The sequence below is a fragment of the Mus caroli genome, unplaced genomic scaffold (assembly GCF_978045245.1).
Source record: "Mus caroli unplaced genomic scaffold, Mus_caroli_1 scaffold_9, whole genome shotgun sequence".
NCBI lineage: Eukaryota > Metazoa > Chordata > Mammalia > Rodentia > Muridae > Mus > Mus caroli.
The window spans coordinates 20,817,218-20,839,069 of record NW_028227264.1 but is presented as its reverse complement, the minus strand read 5'-3'; the positions used below and the strand labels follow the sequence as shown (position 1 = coordinate 20,839,069).

The following is a 21,852-nucleotide window of genomic DNA, read 5'->3' as shown; positions in this document are numbered from 1 at the left end:
CTGATCTTGATTCAACTTTGTTACCTGGTATCTGTCTAGGAACTTCTCCATTTCATCCAGGTTCTCCAGTTTTGTTGAGTATAGCCTTTGGTAGAAGGATCTGATGGTGTTTTGGATGTCTTCAGGATCTGTTGTTATGTCTCCTTTTTCATTTCTGATTTTGTTAATTAGGATGCTTTCCCTGTGCCCTCTAGTGAGTCTGGCTAAGGGTTTATCTATCTTGTTGATTTTCTCAAAGAACCAGCTCCTTGATTGGTTGATTCTTTGAATAATTTTTCTTGTTTCCACTTGGTTGATTTCACCCCTGAGTTTGATTATTTCCTGCCGTCTACTCCTCTTGGGTGAATTTGCTTCCTTTTGTTCTAGTGCTTTTAGGTGTGTTGTCAAGCTGCTAATGTATGCTCTCTCTAGTTTCCTTTTGGAGGCACTCAGAGCTACGAGTTTTCCTCTTAGAAATGCTTTCATTGCGTCCCATAAGTTTGGGTATGTTGTGGCTTCATTTTCATTGAACTCTAAAAAGTCCTTAATTTCTTTCTTTATTCCTTCCTTGACCAAGGTATCATTGAGAAGAGTGTTGTTCAGTTTCCACGTGAAGGTTGGCTTTCTATTATTTATTTTGTTATGGAAGATCAGCCTTAGTCCATGGTGATCTGATAGGATGCATGGGACAATTTCAATATTTTTGTATATGTTGAGGCCTGTTTTGTGACCAATTATGTGGTCAATTTTGGAGAAGGTACCATGAGATGCTGAGAAGAAGGTATATCCTTTTGTTTTAGGATAGAATGTTCTGTAGATATCTGCCAGATCCATTTGATTCATAATTTCTCTTAGTTTCTCTGTGTCCCTGTTTAGTTTCTGTTTCCATGATCTGTCCATTGGTGAAAGTGGTGTGTTGAAGTCTCCCACTATTATTGTATGAGGTGCAATGTGTGCTTTGAGATTTACTAAAGTTTCTTTAATGTATGTGGCTGCCTTTGTATTTGGAGCATAGATATTCAGGATTGATAGTTCCTCTTGGTGGATTTTACCTTTGATGAGTATGAAGTGTCCCTCCCTGTCTTTTTTAATGACTTTGGGTTGGAAGTCAATCTTATCAGATATTAGAATGGCTACTCCAGCTTGTTTCTTCATGCCATTTGCTTGGAAAATTGTTTTCCAGCCTTTCATTCTGAGGTAGTGTCTATCCTTTTCTCTGAGATGAGTTTCCTGTAAGCAGCAAAATGTTGGGTCTTGTTTGTGTAGCCAGTTTGTTAGTCTATGTCTTTTTATCAGGGAGTTGAGTCCATTGATATTAAGAGATATTAAGGAAAAGTAATTGTTGTTTCCTGTTATTTTTGTTGTTATAGTTGGCATTTTGTTCTTGTGGCTGTCTTCTTTTAGGTTTGTTGAGGGATTACCTTCTTGTTGTTTCTAGGGCGTGGTTCCTGTCCTTGTATTGGTTTTTTTCTGTTATTATCCTTTGAAGGGCTGGATTCGTGGAGAGATAATGTGTGAATTTGGTTTTGTCGTGGAATACTTTGGTTTCTCCATCTATGTTAATTGAGAGTTTGGCTGGGTATAGTAGCCTGGGCTGGAATTTGTGTTCTTTTAGTGTCTGTATAACATCCATCCAGGATCTTCTGGCTTTCATAGTCTCTGGTGAAAAATCTGGTGTAATTCTGATAGGCTTGCCTTTATATGTTACTTGGCCTTTTTCTCTTACTGCTTTTAGTATTCTATCTTTATTTAGAGCATTTGTTGTTCTGATTATTATGTGTCGGGAGGTATTTCTTTTCTGGTCCAGTCTATTTGGAGTTCTGTAGGCTTCTTGTATGTTCATGGGCATCTCTTTCTTTAGATTTGGGAAGTTTTCTTCTATAATTTTGTTGAAGATGTTTGCTGGTCCTTTGAGTTGAAAATCTTCATTCTCATCCACTCCTATTATCCGTAGGTTTGGTCTTCTCATTGTGTCCTGTATTTCTTGGATGTTTTGAGTTAGGATCTTTTTGCATTTTACATTTTCCTTGATTGTTGTGCCGATGTTCTCTATGGAATCTTCTGCACCTGAGATTCTCTCTTCCATCTCTTGTATTCTGTTGCTGATGCTCGTATCTATGGTTCCAGATTTCTTTCCTAGGGTTTCTATCTCCAGTGTTGCCTCATTTTGGGTTTTCTTTATTGTGTCTACTTCCCTTTTTAGGTCTAGTATGGTTTTGTTCATTTCCATCATCTGTTTGGATGTGTTTTCCTGTTTTTCTGTAAGGACTTCTACCTGTTTGATTATGTTATCCTGTTTTTCTTTAAGGATTTGTAACTCTTTAGCAGTGTTCTCCTGCAATTCTTTAAGGGATTTTTGTGCTTCCTCTTTACTGTCTTCTACCTGTTTACCAGTGTTCCTTAGTATTTCTTTAAGTGTGTTATTAAAGTCCTTCTTGAAGTTCTCTACCATCATCATGAGATATGCTTTTAGATCCGTGTCTAGCTTTTCCGGTGTGTTGGGGTGCCCTGGACTGGGCGAAGTGGGAGTGCTGGGTTCTGATGATGGTGAGTGGTCTTGGTTTCTGTTAGTAAGATTATTACGTTTACCTTTCGCCATCTGGTAATCTCTGGGGTTAGTTGTTATCGTTGTCACTGTTTAAAGATTGGAGCAGACTCTGTGTTCCACTCACCCGAGGTCTCAAAATCCTGTGGCGGGTGTTGTGGGTAGCTGGCGGGTGTTAGCCGACCCTGCGCTCTAACTACCCCCATGCTGGTCTGGCCAGAAGAGGCCTGTGGCCCTACTCAGGCCGGTTTTCTGTTTCCCTAACTAATGCAGTCTCAGGTCCCGCACGCAATTGGATTGGAGCAGAAGCTGTGTTCCACTCACCAGAAGTCTTTTTTTTTTTTTTTTTTGATTTTTAATATTTTTATTACATATTTTCCTCAATTACATTTCCAATGCTATCCCAAAAGTCCCCCATAGCGCCCCCCTCTTCCCTACCCACCCATTCCCATTCTTTTGGCCCTGGCATTCCCCTATATTGGGGCATATAAAGTTTGCAAGTCCAATGGGCCTCTCTTTCCATTGATGGCCGACTAGGCCATCTTTCGATACATATGCAGCTAGAGACAAGAGCTCCGGGGTTCTGGTTAGTACATCATGTTGTTCCAACAATAGGGTTGCAGATCCCTTTAGCTCCTTGGGTACTTTCTCTAGCTTCTCCATTGGGAGCCCTGTGATACATCCAATAGCTGACTGTGAACATCCACTCCTGTGTTTGCTAGGCCCCGGCATTGTCTCACAAGAGACAGCTATATTTGGGTCCTTTCAGCAAAATCTTGCTAGTGTATGCAGTGGTGTCAGCGTTTAGAAGCTGATTATGGGACGGATCCCTGGATACGGCAGTCTCTAAATGGTCCATCCTTTCATCACAGCTACGAACTTGGTCTCTGTAACTCCTTCCCTGGGTGTTTTGTTCCCAATTCTAAGAAGGTGCACAGTGTCCACACTTTGGTCTTCATTCTTCTTGAGTTTCATGCGTTTAGCAAATTGTATCTTATATCTTGGGTATCCTAAGTTTTGGGCTAATATCCACTTATCAGTGAATACATATTGTGTGAGTTTTTTTGTGATTGTGTTACTTCACTCAAGATGATGCCCTCCAGGTCCATCCATTTGGCTAGGAATTTCATAAATTCATTCCTTTTAATAGCTGAGTAGTACTCCATTGTGTAAATGTACCATATTTTCTGTATCCATTCCTCTGTTGAGGGACATCTGGGTTCTTTCCAGCTTCTGGCTATTATAAATAGGGCTGCTATGAACATAGTGGAGCATGTGTCCTTTTTACCGGTTGGGACATCTTCTGGATATATGCCCAGGAGAGGTATTGCTGGATCCTCCGGTAGTACTATGTCCAATTTTCTGAGGAACCGCCAGACTGATTTCCAGAGTGGTTGTACAAGCTTGCAATCCCACCAACAATGGAGGAGTGTTCCTCTTCCTCCACATCCTCGCCAGCATCTGCTGTCACCTGAATTTTTGATCTTAGCCATTCTGACTGGTGTGAGGTGGAATCTCAGGGTTGTTTTGAGTTGCATTTCCCTGATGATTAAGGATGTTGAACATTTTTTCAGGTGCTTCTCTGCCATTCGGTATTCCTCAGGTGAGAATTCTTTGTTCAGTTCTGAGCCCCATTTTTTAATGGGGTTATTTGACTTTCTGGAGTCCACCTTCTTGAGTTCTTTATATATATTGGATATTAGTCCCTTATCTGATTTAGGATAGGTGAAGATCCTTTCCCAATCTGTTGGTGGTTTTTTTGTCTTATTGATGGTGTCTTTAGCCTTGCAGAAGCTTTGTAGTTTCATGAGGTCCCACTTGTCTTAAGATCCTGTGGCGGGTGTTGTGGGTAGCTGGTGAGTGTCAGCCGACCCTGCGCCCTAGCTACCCTGGCGCTTTTCTGACCGGAGAGGCTTGTGGCCCTACTGAGGCCGGATTTCTGCCTCCCCAACCAAAGCAGTCTCAGGTCCTGCGTGATTGGACTGGAGCAGAAGCTGTGTTCCACTCACCAGCAGTCTCAAAATCCTGTGGCGGGGGTCCTGGGTAGCTGGCAGGTGTCAGCCGACCCTGCGCTCTAGCTACCCCGGTGCTGGTCTGGCCAGAAGAGCTTAAAATCTTTTCATTGTATCTTTATTTATTTTATGCATGTGTATAGATTTTATTTGCAGTTCAAATATAAAAATCAACTTGTTAAAATGTAAATGCAATAATTATTACTGTAATATCTCTATTTTGCAAATTTCAAAAAAATATAGAATTCTCATTCATTTCACTAAAGTTACCTGGGAGATATTTGGACCTAAAAAGAAATAAACAATAACAAGAAGAGAAGTTAAACAAGCTACAGCAGAAAAAATAGGAACAAAATCTGATAGTTTGGTTTTGTTTTTACAATAGGGAGTTGAATGAGAAGTTTCTCAAGTCTCAGCAATGTTCTGAGCTTGAGGCTAATAAACATTCTGTAGAGTAACAAAATTACAGAGGTGCAACCTGCAGAATGGGATAGAGCCATCGCACTGAATTTCTGTGTCCAGTGCATAAAACCTACGGAATCCTATACACTCTCTCCTAGTCTTTTGACCAATAGCACATGACCAGCTTAGGATCCATTAATGGATCAAAAAGTCAAACTACCATTAACTGGGAAATACACTATGTATGGATAGTGAAACATTTAGGCTTGGGGTCTTGATATATTATCATGTTATAAATGATACTTAAAACAGCAAATTATAAGTTAGATGTAAAGTTTAATTTAATAATTTCTCAGTTGCCTTTTATTTTTTATTTGATATTTTCTTTATTTACATTTTAAATGTTATCCCCTTTCTTGGTTTCCCTTCCAAAAATCTCCTATCCCCTCCCCACTCAACCTGCTCCCCAACTTTCCCACTCCCATGGAAAATAAATGCTAGCAATACCAAGGTGTGAAGACCAGTAAGTGTGCTAAAATGCAATTCTAAGAATAATAATTTAGGAAATAGTAAGTGGTCAATAAATAGGAATCAAATAAGTTCTTCAATGCCATACTAAACTATGTCACAGTGTTATCTGTGAAGTGATCCTGCACATCTATGACCTGATACTCATTGATTTAAAACAAATATCGCTAAGCTGGATATCTTAAAATCAAAAATATCTATCATCTGATATGATTTTTGAGAATCAGGAGCTTAGATGGGTGGTTCTAGGTCAGGGAGTTTTGTGAGATTGTAGTTAAGACATTGATTGAGTCTGCAAGACTTGAATGCTCAGTTAGAGCTAGGAGACCTGCTTTCAAACACAGAGTGCCTGGGAGTTTTTCAGCATGTGAACTTTCACTGCATCACTGAATTGTCTAGGTAGATATCCTTATGGTGTAGTATCTGACTTCTACTATAGAAAGATATGGGGAGAGGGAGAAGGAGAAGAAGGAGAAGAGGATGGGGAGGGGAGTGAGAAGGAGAAGGAGAAGGAGAGAGAGCAAGGAGAAGAAGAGGAAGAGGGAGAGGAAAGGAGAGGGGAGGAGGAAAGGAGGGGAGGGAGATTCAGAGGGGGAAGTAGAGAGAGAGAAGGAGTGGGATTGGGAGGGGCAGGTTGGGGGTGGGGGAAATGGAATGGGGAGGGGAGGAAATGAAGGAAGAGAGAGAAAGTGAGAGGGATTACTTTTTTGTTCTATTCTCATACATAGCACACTAACTTTCTGTTATATTCCATTGGTTACATGGACCAATCCGAGTTCATATGTGAGATTCCTACTCATAAGTAAGAATTTAAGAAGGCAAAGATCATTGGAGGATGTCACATTGGAGGATATTGTAATTTTTTATGTTTATGAATGCAGATAAATTAGTATCAGCAGTACAAAATCCTGAAGGCATATTGTAGTTTAGATATGGAGAGTGCTCCCTCGAAGACTCATGGACTCATGATTTGCGTGTCAGCTTTTGAGAACTGGATCAAAGGACTCTAACCTCATTAGTGGATTAATCCATCCTTGGGTCATAATTTGATGATATTATCAGAATGTGGGGGAATAATTGTCACTGGAGGGGTGCAAGTATGGGCCAATCTTTTTACTAGTTCCTTTATTCTCTCTCTGCTTCCTGGCCGGCTTGAAGTAAAGAGCTTTGTGGCAATGTATACCATCTGCCATGATGCCCTGCCCAAACACAGATACACAGTGGTGGGGCAGATCATGGGGTGAACTGAAATGGTGAACTAAAGGAAATCTTCTCATAGTTGATTCTTTCAGGAATTTTGTTATGGAATAGGAAGATGACTAACACAGGGTGAGCATGTATATTACTTACTTACAGGAAACTACATACTCATTTTAAAATAAGAATTAAAATGGTACATACCATGTATAATATGGTTGTGCATATTAACAATATCTCTCTGCAATGCTTCTGTTCCATCATATCTGAATTTCCTTTAAAATTTTTCTTTAATTAGGATAGTTTGGATTAAAGAAAAGAGGGTTCAACTGAGAGGATATCACATTGTATTTCAAATTATTGCTTGAAGTGATATAAACTTGAGTATGTTTGTAGTGTACAGTTTCATGCTTTGAAATGAGCATATATGATGGAATGATGAGATGGAACAGGCTTACATGGATTACCTCATACACCCGTCTCTTGGAGTGGGAGTTCGGATACTTACATCTGCTCTCTGCTCTTCTCAGGTGGATCCTATCTTGTAGCGAGCAGTAGTCATCAAGTGTGGTAGGTCTTGAACTGATTCTAGAGGCTGGAGTTAAGGATAATCATTCAACATTCTGCAAGTTCAGGGTTAAGTATTAGCTTCCATTCCCAAATCCGGAACAAGGGTATTTATAACAACTCGTCAGACACACTATTTTGCACTTAAATGAACCTAACTCAAAGAAGTTACACGTATTCCCATCCTACAAATGAAGAGGATCATATGAGCTTTCCAAAAATAAAGCTCCTTTTCAGTGGTTTCATTAAAGAATTGGAAATAAAGAAAACCAGACTCTTCAGATGCAGGAGCATGGCTCCGTTTAAACGATGCTCAGTTAGCCGAGTCTTGGACAATGTAGATCCCTTAGGACTTCCAAAGATTTTTGGCCAGAATACAAGGCTTACAAAAATACTGTTAGCTGGGGACCTAGGGGCATGTTTTCCAAGGGGCTGCTTGGTCCCTACTGAAGTAAAACTTTGTTTATTCATAAGTTTCATAATGTCCCCTGCCCTACTCTACTCAACCTGCAAGCACTGATGACAGACTGATCTACCTGAACTTTAGCCTTAGCTCACTCTTCTAACAGCTCCATTGGTGGCCTCATAAATATGCGTAACTAAACAGTCCTGAATACCACCTTTCATGTACAAAACATCTCAGTGGTAAAAGTTTGATTTTAAAAAGCACCATATGTGTCCATTGTTACTGTAAATGTGACTAATAAATAGACACATTACAATTAAATGTTTTTTTAAACAATACATATGTGCAAAGTTTTATTTTAGAACACAAACTAGTCTATTAATTTGTTTTAAAATTACCCAAAAGGGATAGATGTCGAAAAAAGCCCATCTAAGTGTATTCTAATTTATTGGAGATATTTCGCAAAGCAGGTATTTGTTTTAAAGGTGAAAAATCCTTGTAGATAGAGGCTTACCAAACTTACCAAATAATGAACTCTGGTGTGGAAAACTTTGCTAGAATATTTGCTGTGAGAACAATCTCAGTGGCTTGAAGCCTCCTTTTCTTACATCAGTGTTTTACATCAGCATTGTGTGATTTTGTTTGCATCTAATTACTATGTCCTACACAGAACACACAGTTGTTGACTGAGTTGTCCTGCCTCCTGTTCCTGCCCAGATCTTTTGCCATACTTTGCACTCAGAGAAGATAGGCTTCTCAAAACATAAATCATGATGGCTATAAGTCAGCCTTTGCAATTGATTGATTTTGGTCAGTGAATGTCCAAAGGGGGATTTGTGATTCACTGCTGGGTGGTGAGATTTAGTATGAGTGTCACGGGGTTGTCAGGAAAATGATCGGCCTTGACATCAAGAGTTGTTCTTTTGACTCTTGTGTTTAGTTGGTAGATGGAGAGGAACCAGTGGTCCAACTGTTGCTGTCTACTTACAACCATGACTGATAACCATTGTCCTGAGGCCTCCAGCTGCTGTTGAAGAAGCCAACCTCTAACCCCTCTCCTTCAGGACTTTTTGTGATGTATGCTATACAACATGTGTAATGATCACTTCATTACTGTCATACAAAAATACCTCAACTGGTACACCACATTTTTAGTACTTTACATGTGTCACAGAGGAAGGTAGCTCTTTTTATGTAGTTAATTTATTAATTTATACCTGTTTGGTGACATTTTTGTTCCAATAGTTGATAGGACTGGAAAAACGTTAGTAATGTCCACTAAGGTGTGAAGACTTTTCTGTGTTTCTCTTTCATAAAGTAGAGCAGGGTGACCATCTCATTGATGTTGAGAAGGGCTTAGAAAGTGATTGCAATGAAGTGCCATCCATAGCTGGGGAATACTGGAGCTGAGAAATACTCGTAGATATGTTTATATTGTAGTCAGTGAAGTGCTCTTGGCAAATCTTCTCCACTACTGTCCTTTTAGGAACTCACTGCATCATTTCTTTCCAGTCCTGGGGCATTTTTCTTAGTTACTTCTTTTAAGTAGCCTCCTAAATATTATTTCTTTATATTATTAACATCTGAAAATATACAGTGAGATAAAATATTTTATAGTGAACATCTACATACTTAGCACCTGAATCCTACTATTAATATTTTCCTAAGCTTGCCTGAACATGTACTACATCATGTTTTATTGTCATTACTCAATATATTTAAATTTTTTTCTCTTCTTTTGAATAGTTCTCTAACAGGAGCAGCTTTACATTAACACTGGATTTGAAGGCCTTGCATACTGATCTAGTTTCTGAGATCTGAATGTTTTAAATAAGTGATGAGTTGGTTACCTTTAACATTATATTGTTCCATGTTGGGCTGGCAGAACTGTTTGTTGCTAACACTCAAACTTTAAAATAGTCATTAGTGCACACAGTTCAGTTTTGAATCTTTTTGTGTCAGCGTGGTAGAATGGTGTGCAGTGTTGCCACAGTAGACCTGGGTTATCATTTACTTATAGCTTTCTTCATGCAGTGGTTGCTCATGCTATCATTCAATAATTCTTGAAATAGACAAATGGCTTGTTTAACATTATAATGTTCCTGCAGCATTCAAGATTTAACCTGCTATACATACCTTTTCTAATCTTAAGAGTTTAGAGGCAAATTTCTTGATTCACATATTTGTGTGTATATGTATTTCTGTGTGTGCATGTGTGTATGCATATGTGCAGGTATCTAATTGCATATGTTGATGTGTGCATATGAGTACATGCTTATGTATATGTGTATTTCTGCATATATTTATGTGCATTCATGTGTGTTTTTGCATTTTTGTGTGAAGTTATATGTGTACATATGTATTTCTGTGTGTGCATGTGTGTATGCACATGTGCTGGGCTGCAAGTGTGTGTGCTGGTGTGTGTGTGTGTTTGTGTGTGTGTATGTTTGTATGTGTGTGTTTATGGCTTGGATGAAGGCACAGCCGTCTCACTGAGACTCCCCTGTGTCCTTTGCAATGTGTTTCTGTTTCCCTGCTTCTGGACAGACTTACTTAAGCCAGCAGAATATTTCAGCAAAGTTCTTTAATTCAGTTCTAATAGTCCAACTGGGAAATATAAAAAAAGCCAGGTTTGTAACTTGGGTCTCCAGTCTCCTTTTTCTGTTTCCACTGCTTCTAACTCTCTAGCTGCTCACAATCAACAGGGAAGTGCTGATGCATTAAGATGTTTGTGGAATCCTTTCTTCTTTGGGGATAAGAGCATTTCTTGTAGCATTAAATATTTCATATAATAAAGAAAATGAATAGATTTCCTAACAATTTGATGCACATGGTATTTTTTATCATGTATTTTTAAAATTAAAGTAAAGGAATGCAATTGTTATTCTTGTATTCTCCCTTTACTTGATATTAACATAGTTCTGTCAGCATTTTTGACACACAGTAGGTATTTTATTGGTATTCTGTACTTAGAATGTACACAGTGGCCAGTGGCTTTTTCATACCTTTTAAAGTAGATGCTTTCTGAATTCTCCCTTTGTGATGAACACAATTTAGGGCAGAGGTGAAGAAGATATGGACTCTGTCTTTACACATCCATATCTTCTACATCATGGTATTCACTGTTCTCAGTGCTTCAGAGACTGGCATACATCATCAAGATCTGATATGAACTTTCTAATCAGAAAGGATGCAAAGTAACACATTATGATGGTGTGGTGATTTGAACAGGAAGGGCCCCATTGGCTCATATATTTAAATACTTGGACATTAAGGAGTGGTGTTACTTGATAGGGATGAGAAATGTGGCCTTGTTGGGGTAGGTGTGGCCTTCTTGGAGAAAGTATCCCACTGGAGGGTGGGCTTTAGGGCTTTAAATGCTCAACTTAGACACAGTGTCTCTTTCTTCCCACTGCCTGCTGACTCAGTTGTAGAACTCTCAGCTATAGCACCACATCGATCTGTGTGCCACCATGCTTCCCACCATGACACTAGTGGACTAAACATCTGAAAGTGTATGCCAGCCCCAATTACATGCTTTCCTTTATAATAGAGTTACTATGGTCGGGGTGTCTCTTCACAGGAAAAGATCAGTAATGAAGACAGATGAAGATTTATAACACCACCATTTCCATTCCTCCACTCAACTGGCTCTTTCCAGCATCAGGGAAAGAGCATGGGCAATCCTTCTCCTTCCTAAGATTGCATCTCTCACTGCCTGTATGTTGCATCTTAGAGAAGAAAGTCTGTCTTCTCCAGATTTACTCAGACTGGTTTCTTCTTCTCTCTCAGATTCCTGCTGTATTGTTCTTTCTTTCCTCAGCTCCTCTCTCATTTACTACCCCCATGACTCTCTGTTTCACTGAGCACTACTGGGAGGGAACCATGCAGAAGGATCTGAGAGCAATGGATCCACTAGAATGTGACCCTGTAGAAGCAGAGGTCCTTCCTCTGTCATTGGCTGTAGTGTCTTTGTATCCAACAGTGTCCAGCATGTGGGAACTATGTGGACATTACTGTTGTTATTTTTAACTTCTTGTTCAGGGATATACACTTAGCTCCCTTCTTCACAGCACAGTTCAGCACATGTTTTTTTCATACTTGATCACAGACTGGACTCAAGACTGACACTGGCTGCCTTAGAGTTTAAAGTTTTATTAGAGTTGGATGATTGACTGCTTGGCTGGGATGGAGCCAATGAGTCTAACAGTCTTAGTAGGTGTTTGTTACTAGTACAACCTTTTGCTTTCTCTTACTATTCAGGACAATCGGCTTTTAAACAGAGAGATGCCCGAGGCTTTGAGTGATACATGACATTACTGTACGGTTTTCTCTTCCCCACAGGTGTCAAAATAAAACAGAGACACGTGGATTGTGTAATCATAATTCTCGGATCCCTGCAAAAGCTTCCAACTTGTTTGCACAATGCAGCAATGGTGGCCAGATCGGAATTAAGGAGAGCTTTACCAAGGATGCTTTTACTCACTCAGTTGTTGGGTCTGTGGCTCACGATATGCTTCAAATAGTTTCTGGAACAATAGAAAATAAAATCTAAACAGTCTGGATTTTCAATTCTGCATCACGTTGTTGATTAGAGTAGGCTTAGATTTAAAATGACTCCGTTCTTCTAGATACCAAAAACCATTTGATACTGGAACTAGACTTTATGAATTAAAACTCCTGCATACTCAGAAATGGGATGTCTCATTTAGCCTGCTCATTCTATAAGTTAATTCTTTCAAAGCCAACAGGAAACTCATACAGTCATCCTGGATTTATTTCCGTAGGCTGACATCTGTCAGGTTGAGATGTATACTAACTCTCAGGGCTACTGTTTTTAATATTGAAAATGAATTCTAGAATTAATCTTTTACCATTATATTGGAGTTCCTTACAAAACAGAAAAACTTGGTACAGGGTTGCTATGATATAGACTGAAGAATAATGATCTCTTAAGCCCTATCAGCCTTTATGTTTTATTTCAGACGCAACTTCATACATAGGTACTGTAGCAATTTCTTCTGAAGTTCCTCAAGAGCAAGGAAGTAAAGGAGGCGTATTAAGATCCAAGAAGTTCTAAATTAGAATCCCAGGAAATAAGCAACTCAGAAGCCCCAGGAAGTCACAAAAACCTAGTAGATGTACACGTCCATTGCCTTTTCAAGATAACACACTCCTAAGCAGTAAGGACTGTTGAGGATACAGCAAGATCAGCCAAGTTGTGTGAAAGACACTCTCTAACCCACCAAGCTGTCTACAAGTCATGCAGTAAACTCTCTGTTCTAGCTTTAGAAAACTTTATTGGTATGATATTGGTATGGACTTTAGATGTTATAACTACTTTAAGCCATTCTTGCTTTCTTAAGTAACCCCTTACATACCCTGCAAGCCACCTTGTCAAACACATCGGGTCACCAGACTGGACTTTGGTGGCATCTTTGGCCTGTCATCAGTTTCTCATCTGAGGTGAACATTGGTTTGTTCAAATGTCCCCCCCAAATAGTGTCACATCACATCATGTTATAGAAATATAAACAAACTTTGTTTCCATGTATCATAACACACATGAGTATACAGAAGGAGAGTAATTGGGGAAGGAGAGTAATTTTCTGTCACATGACACATAAATAGTTTGTAGCATGAGAATTAAAACCATTGGCCTGGCCATGTAGCTCAACATCAGAATTCTTGCATATGCAGAATGCTTGCATATACCTCCTATGCATGAGACCTTGTTTTTTTTTTCTCCATCAGTAACACAAACAAAAGTAGTCAAATCAATAGGCCACTATGTTGGATTTCCTTGTCTCTGCCATTTCCATGACAGTATGGTACTCATGCATGTGCACGCACACACACACACACACACACACACACACACACACACACACGCACAAATTCTCTTAGGGAAGTATTTGAGAATAGTTGCTAAAACGAATGTGATCCAGCCACATTTGTGAAATAATGTGATGATTAAAGATGCAATCCTGAATAGCGTTAATGTGAATGGTACATAGTGCCTAGAAAATGATGTTTCAAAGAACCCAGACAAGGCTGAGACAGCTTGATGCCTAATGATGATGGTCCTATTACTGGTAATTTCGTAAAATTTTCTTAAGAGCTGCATCAAATTACCATTCAAAAAACACAGTCCAAGCTTTGATCAATTTTCTTGAACTTAGAGAAATCTGCAAAAACAAAAGGAGGTTCTTGCCTGGATGGGCTCTCTCTTGGGACAGGTCATAGGTGAGGGGTGCTATACCATGCCTTTGTCTGCTCACCTGTGTACTGGGAACACAAGATGGGTACTGCCCAGGAGTATGATACGGGTGGATCCCCTGCTGTTAGGCATCTTTCTATTTCATTTTTAATCTTACCAGAAAAACTTCTGCTTCTCTTCATTTTTAGGTGGGAACAATTTTCCACAGGAGCATCACCAACACACCAAACACACACACACACACACACACACACACACACACACACACGCACGAGGGAGCTGGCTGGAAGCTGTGTTTTCAGTTCTTTGTTATCATTATTCATCACACCAGAATGCTGTGTTTTCTCTTTTAACACAGTAAGAAGTTTCTTGGGCCAATTAAGGATATGAGATTTGAAAGCACAGATTGCTTGCCTGGAAGTAAAGGGGCTTTGACTGCTGAAAATGAAGCTGCCTGGGCCAATAGAAGGAATGGGGAGCAGGAAAAGACTCTAGGAACTACTGAAGCTGTGCATTTCTGCTTCGCTTGGTCAGGCTCTGCCATGATAAGTTCCTTCTAAAAGTGACCTGTTTTCATGACACAAATAATTTTCAAATCCAGGGGAAAGAAATTCTCTGGGAACTCATGTCTTCTAAGCTTAAAGCTGAAACAATGTCAGCTAAGAAGCTTTGTAAATTGAGGTGTAAGTGTGAAATCCTTCCAGCTGTTAAACACATTCCATATCAAATCATAGTCACAGTTTTTTCAGAACATTCCCGTTTGTTTGAAGACTCCGGAAAATGAAGATGCCTCTATCCTATGATGCAAACATTCTCTCAGCCGCCTAAAGACTGTGGGAAAGTGAATATAAGAACTAAATGTGTCTAGGCTTCTTACAGCTTTAAATGGTTTTGTAAGTGGTTTGTCCTGTGCCTTTAAATTTTTTTTCATGGTCTCTGTTTAAAAGCAGAATGAATGCTATCCCATAACCTTCCCTCTTCATGCTTTTAAAAACAGTTGCATCTATAAAGCAGCTTTCTGTCTGTCTTAGCTGTTCCCTTCGAAGGCTAACACTATGTTCTGTTACTACAGCAGAGCTGTGTGATGCTCCTGGCCTCCTGGAGCTTCCCTGGTCCTAGTCTGCAGCCTTAGTTGGTTTATTCTGCGCAGACTCTGGCCACCTACCCTCACTTGCAGGCTATAACTGATTCTAGGGTCAGCTCCTCAAATTCAGTTTCCTGTTAAAGAATTTAAAATTTGATTTGAATTGGTGACATTTTTTTTTCAGCTTTAAAATTTCTGATTTATATCCATGCAATCTTCCATTCTAGAATACCTAGGTAGAAAAAAGCATTCTGCTGACGAATATTAGGCAACTTTTACTAGATGTAAAAGGAGGCAGAGTGAGTGGAAACTGGCCTGGAAGCCTGCACCTGCCTGCACTGTCTATAGCTTCTCAGCCTCTTGGATGTAGTCCATAAAACTCATAGAACAGGAGATACAAAAATTCTAAGTATTTCAGCCCTATCTTGTACTTACATCTTCTTAATGCCTTATTACAATGATGTCATTGACACAAAAATTAATGTGAAAGAATATAGAAACTTTGTCATCCCCAGGATCAGAATTCCTGAGAGAATAACCGAAAGAGGCATTTGTCTCAGAGTATCAAAGGGTTCGTTCTGTCTGTCTGTCTGTCTGTCTGTCTGTTTTAGTGCAGATGTGTATATTAGTTACCTTTTAAATTGCTTTAGCAAAGCAGTGTAATGAGGAAGGATGTATTTTGGCTCCTAGTTTGAGCCTATAGTTAAAAAAAAAAAGTAATCTAAAATAAGAGAAGACAAAACAAAAACCAACAAGCTGGAATAGGACAAAATAATTTTATTCAGAGTGAAAAACAAGTTGGACTCACTGAGACTTCTGATGAGAGGCAGTATAATTTATTTATCATCATCATCATCATCATTAATTACTTTCACCTACTAAATGTGTGGTAGTTCGAAAGAGGGCAACGACAAGGTTACGACACCTTCCAGTACACTCTGACAGTTTAACACAAAGTCTTCAGTTATGTTTCTACTAGAAATAACCCCCTAAATTATCATATCTTGTTATTTGTGCTTTAACATTTTATTTTGTCAAAAAGTCATCTTCCTGGTAATTTGGCACATATATATCATCCAGTGTCTGCTAAGTGTCCTATTAACTGTTGATCATCATCAAATCTTTGCCCTGGTAAGGAAATAAATGCTTGTAAATGCTTCAGTTTGTCATCCTTTCTTGTCTCAACACATACACGGAGCTTTAGTCACAAACGTGAATCCACCCATGGTGTCACTAAAGTCCAGCTCAACCAAAGCATGGAAAATTATTTGAATAATTTATGTAAATGAAGTGTAAGTATGAAAGATATGGTCGCTGAGATGTCCCAATGAGTCAGGCTGGATTCAGACTTCCTCCTCAGAGCATCTCTAAGTGGGTGACATGTTGAATATAAAATAGAAAACAGAGCCATCAAGAAAGCTGACTGATGAACCACTTGAAGCACGCCATGTAGAACTTTACAGAAGAGAACTTTACACTTGGATCTTCAGCCCAACAGTCAAGACAACGACACTATGTAAGCCATTTAATCTGGTCAATTTCACAATGAAATTCAAGCCATCTTCTTGAAAGACTGTAGGATGCAATGCCAAAGACATACGTGTGCTTAACTCTTAACTTTATGCTCACATCTCAGCTGCACAGCTCCAGAAATCTGATTTTAAAACAATTACACCGGCTTCCAGGGAATAATTACTTTAATGAGCTTTTAAATATTTTCCCAGTAAGGTTTAACCTTGCTGTAAAGTCTTTATTGCCTCTCCCTGTGGTGACAGGGGGTCAGGCAGACACTGTTCCCGAGTCTTATTAAGCAGCAGGAAAATGGTACATAGATGCTCTAAACAATCACTGGGAAAATTTTAAGGAGGAAATGAAAATTAATGTTTTTAGAACCCACAGAAACAAGTGAAGTCAAGGATAAAAACAGATAGGTAGATTATGCCAAATGAGCTTTAGAAGGAAGTCTCTGGAAATCTCCACTCCCGTTTTATTCCTTATGCTTAGGGTGGAAAGAAAGCAGTTGCACTTTAATGATTATTCATATTTCAAGATAATACCACTTTTCAATTCATTTAGAAGGTATTTTCATCATCCATATAGAAGAGTTAAGGTCGGTCCTCAAGGCAGATGCCAATGATGTATGAGCCATCCTTACTAAATTAAACCACCATGGCAAAGCAGTTACAAGAATCCATCACTAACACTTAAAAACGAAATAATAGATACTGAGTTTGAGAAACTTAAATGGTGGTGTCAACTATGAAGTTAAGGACTATAGGGTGTAGACATGAAATGTGGGGATACATTGTTTTAAAATATTGATACTTAGATCTGTACAGAATCTACAATTTTTTAATTTTTGTGTGTTTGCTATGCAAAAATTTTCTGAGCACTTATTTTCTGTTAAGCAGATTTCTATAGTCTAGTCTAATGAGAACTTTTCAATTTAGGTATTATCTCATTATCATTATCTTGTGAAATAAAAGGGGGCACCGAGATTTCCAGAGACTTCCTTCTGAAGCTAATTTGGCATAATCTGCCTGTTTTTATTCTTGACTTCAGTTGTTTCTGTAGGTTCTAAAAACATTAGATAAGCATCATTTTTATAAATGGACAAAGGTTAGACAAAAATTAATGAATTGATTGTTTCCTAGCTAGAAAACAAAAATTATGGCAGTGATATAGTGAGGAGTGATAAATATGATCATATAATATGTTGATGAATGAACTTAACATGAACCCTTCATCCCTTATGTGGATTCTTTTAAGTATTGATCAATAAAACATTACCGATCAACAAAAACATCGGTACCATAGGCATGTGAGGGTTTGTTGTGACTGTTCCTGGTGATGTAGCTCAGCAGCTTTTGGAACTTACTTGTGGAAGGCACTTGGAAGAGTCAGGAGATGCAGGCTGTAAAAGCATAGAACATCTGTAACCAGAGGTTAATGGAGGGATCAGAATGCAGTAGAAATGCAGACAAAGGTTGTACGCAGGAGAGTTCCGATGATAATTCTCTGCATTGAGAATTGGGGCAGCAGACATTCATATTGCATTAACGCAAAGAACGTGTCTACATTCTATCCATGGCCTGAGACTTTTGTTGTAGAGGCCACAGAGTTTAAGGGTGACAGACTAATTAATCTTGTAGCTAAATTTCAAGGTAGCCCAGAGTTCAAGCACTATGATGTGGAAACTACACCGAGCAAATTCACAGTGGAGAATCAGGAACAAAGATAAGAGCTTCATGAAGCTGTGAACAATGTCTTGCTCTGCCATAAAAGGAACATGATGAAAGCTGAGGTTGAGGAGGGCATGGCTTTGGTAAAGATTATAAAATAATTCAAACATTTTGGACTGTAAAATAGAAAGCATGTCCTTAGTGCATCTCGAGGATTAGCAAGACTTTCAGTGCTAAATCTTTGTCAGTAAGAATTCTCTAGAGAACAGGAACATTTACGCATGCAAGCATGCGCTCCTGTGTATGTGTGTGTGAATGCATGTATGTGTGTACTTGCAAAAGAGGACTTATTAGAGTGGTTCACACTAGAGGAGGCTAGACAGTCCAACAATGGCTATATACGTGGTAGGGTCTAATATTGTAGAGTCTAATGTTGACATGTTGTAGATTCTAAAAGCCTGCTATCATTTGCTGAAAGACTCTGGAAGACTCAGAACAAGGCAGGCAAGTGATTTTATTCTAGTTCAAAGCTGAAGGACAGACCCTCTGCTGGTGTAATTTCCCACTGAAGTGCTGGAGAAGCAAGAGTCTAATACCCATGGGCAATAACAGCAGCAGTAGATGTACTTGCAACAGGGAAAGAGCTTGTCTTAAGCAGAAGATCAAAAGCACCTGAGGTCTAAAACCTGAGACTGACCTCTGACCTCCAAAATCACATCGTATGCACAGTTATACTGACACGTGAATGTGTACAAAGTTTAAAGACTAGGAAAAGCAGGGGGGATAGGAAAGCAGATGACACCAGGGGAAAAATGGGAAATATAAAACAGAAGTGGGAACTCACGAAGGTCAGTATTCAAGAATGTCCCACGTGGCTCAGTGCGAGTAACTCAGTTCTTACTACAGGAGATCCAAATCAGGGGACATCTGGAAGCAAGAATCAAAGCTACTCTCCACCTCAGCCCTTTCCTTCTGACTTCCGGAGTAGATCCATTTTGCCAGCCACTGTAACAGCTAATCTAGGATTTCTATAGGGCCAAGTTCGTTTTCATTTGTAATGCATTTAATATGTTAGTTGCAACATGCATTTATTAGGCCAGGGACTTGCTGTGACTGAAGCTGCATCTTCTGCTAATGGTTTCATCCACTTAAATTCCAGAGTCAGAAGTGGTTATAATTTATTGAATGGTTGGGTACTTCTTTGAAACCCACAGGCTGTCGCTAGAACTTGGTTCCTTGTGATATAACACCAAAGCCCTCAGCTGGAGTCAGCCTGCAATTTCTGACCATAAAAGTTCTCTGTGCTTTGCTTTTTTAAAAGACAATAGTCAAAAGCTCTTTCAGTTAGTTCAGGCCCACTCAGGATACCCTCTATTTTGATTAGCTCAAAATCAACCAACCAATGACCTTAATCTTCAAAATTCTTTCACTTTTGCAAATAGTCTGATCACAGTAATGATATTCCTTTGAAGCAGCAAGGCAAATATTCGTTCAAACATTGGGCACATATCAATCCACGTCATGTGTTAATGACCTCTGGCCACCTCCTTTACTCTATGGTGGTTTATTAGTATGCAGGTGTATACATACATATGTGTATGTATGTGTGCAAAACTCAGAGCACAATTTTGTATAGTAGGTTCTCACGTAGGTTCTGAGGATTGAACTCAGGCCACAAGACTGGCACAGTGAGAGCCTTTACTCATCCATCCATTTTATCAACCCTTGCTTCATGCTTTCAATCTCAGTTTCTCTCCTCCCCTCTCCTCTCCCATTTCCTCCCCTCCTTTTTTCTCCCTTCACCTCTCTTTAACCCTCCTCTCTCCTCTCCTTTACCCTCCCCTCTTCTTTTCTCTTCTCTCCTCTGTTTTCCCCTTCTCCCCTCTTCTCATCTTCCTTCTCCTGTCTCCCCTCCCCTTTCCTCCTCTCTCCATCTCTCCTTCCCTCTCCTCCATTCCCCTTCCCTCCTCCCAGCTCTTCCTCTCCCCGCTTCCTTTCTCTCTCACCTGGTCCTCCTTTTTTCCCCCATTTCTTTCCATACTTCCTCTCCATCTTTCTCGTTTCTCTGTGCTCAGTTCTCTTTTGCTTTCTTAGATCAGATCTCCCTCTGTAGCTCAGGTTAGCCTAAAATTGTGTAGCCCAGGTTATCTTCAAATTCCTGTAGATTTATTCTCCTGCTTCTCTTGTCAAAGTGTAGGGGGCATAGGTGGGAGACACCATGCCTGGATGACTTTCAGTCCTGACATGTTAGAATGATAAGTTTGGTAATAAGATAGAAAATTTAAAGACTTCTAAAATCGAGAGCAAATTTTAGATATGACTCCAAACTGACTCTTCAGACAACTGATAAGTATCTTTCACACAAGCCTTTTACTGGGGAAACAGATGTGCAAAAAAATCTTATCAGCACACCAAATATTTTGAAGCACTCTCTCTCAGTTGAGCTAAATCATGGTTGAATAAAGGAGAACAAAGTCCAGGGCACAGAGAACAGAGTCCAGGGCATGTGTCCTTAGCCATTTAGCAATTACCATGCACCCGCTACAGCGGCTACAAGATGAATAAGACAAAAAACGATAACATTTCCGGAACAGAAAAATTTCAGATTTCCCCAAATCAGGGTCGGCTGTAGAACGATAAGATCCTGGACCCATCTCTGCCTGTTTTGAGCAACAGGGCAGCCTGGGAGAGCTTAGCTCTCCTCACCTGTGCCCGCTCTGAAATGAAAAGTTACTGCGTGGTGTTTTCTGGGATTAGTTTGAGCCTCTGTTTATCCTGAACAGTAGATAGATCAGGATTGCGACAAGATAGCAACATTAGGTCAGCTCCACAAAAGCGGCAGCGCAACACTAATCCCGGCGACCCCCACAGGCAAACTTCCAAATGTGCATTCAGATGAGTGATAGCAATGTCCAGTGTAAAGATGCTGTGAGCCAGAGGATTCCGAAGGCTTTGCAAATCTAAGCGCTGATGATCAAGGACAAAGTTTACGCGCAGCTGTTTGAAGTAACAGGATAGCACGGTGATACCTCCTATCAAAGGCAGATTTAAGCCTCTGAAAATTTCAGTGTGTCACGGGGAAAATAGGTTTTGGAAAAACAAACAAGTCTGTATGGCATATATATTACATATGGTATTATATATAAAATATTAGTATATTTAGGATGCATTATATATCATAAATATGTATAATACAAATGTGTTGCTCTTTGCTTCATGTGTCAGGCTAGCTGGCCTTGAAGCCTTTCAGGGATTCTGTTCTCTCTGCCACTCATGTTGCTGTAGGTACATATGTAGATTACACATGTGTGCTTTACCATCTGAGGATCTGAACTCTGGTCTTGTTCTTATGTGGGAGGTATGCGCTTATATACTTTCTTCATCCACTGGACATCCTTAGATATCATGTATTATAATTAGTTTGGGTGTCATATTAATTTCTTGTTATTGTCTTCTGCTCATCACAAACTCTCAGTCTGACTGAAATAGGTGCAATGTGCTGTACTATTTAATATATGGATGGATGCATCATTATATCCAAATATCTAGTTAGGGTCATTTATTTCCTTAGTCATATAAACTGGGATGAAGTTGACTTTCAGTAAATAATGTAGGATAGCAGGCATCAACTATGAATGCCATGCCGAGCCAGAATACTCATTCACCCTGTGGCAAATGTGGGTTTTGTTTTGTTTTGATTTTTGACGGTTAGCTGAACTTGTTCCCTGTG

At 39.5% G+C, this 21,852-nt stretch overlaps 1 long non-coding RNA gene across 1 annotated transcript in view; it reads right to left on the bottom strand.

Annotated features, from left to right (window-relative positions):
• Nucleotides 1-21,852, bottom strand: part of LOC147002585 (uncharacterized) — a 123,825-nt gene that overhangs the window by 35,708 nt on the left and 66,265 nt on the right. The window contains exons 2-3 of the long non-coding RNA XR_015048522.1: nucleotides 12,123-12,165; nucleotides 7,172-7,258 (exon numbers count right to left, since the gene is read on the bottom strand). This is a non-coding gene — a long non-coding RNA (uncharacterized LOC147002585). The remainder of the gene's footprint in view (nucleotides 1-7,171; nucleotides 7,259-12,122; nucleotides 12,166-21,852) is intronic.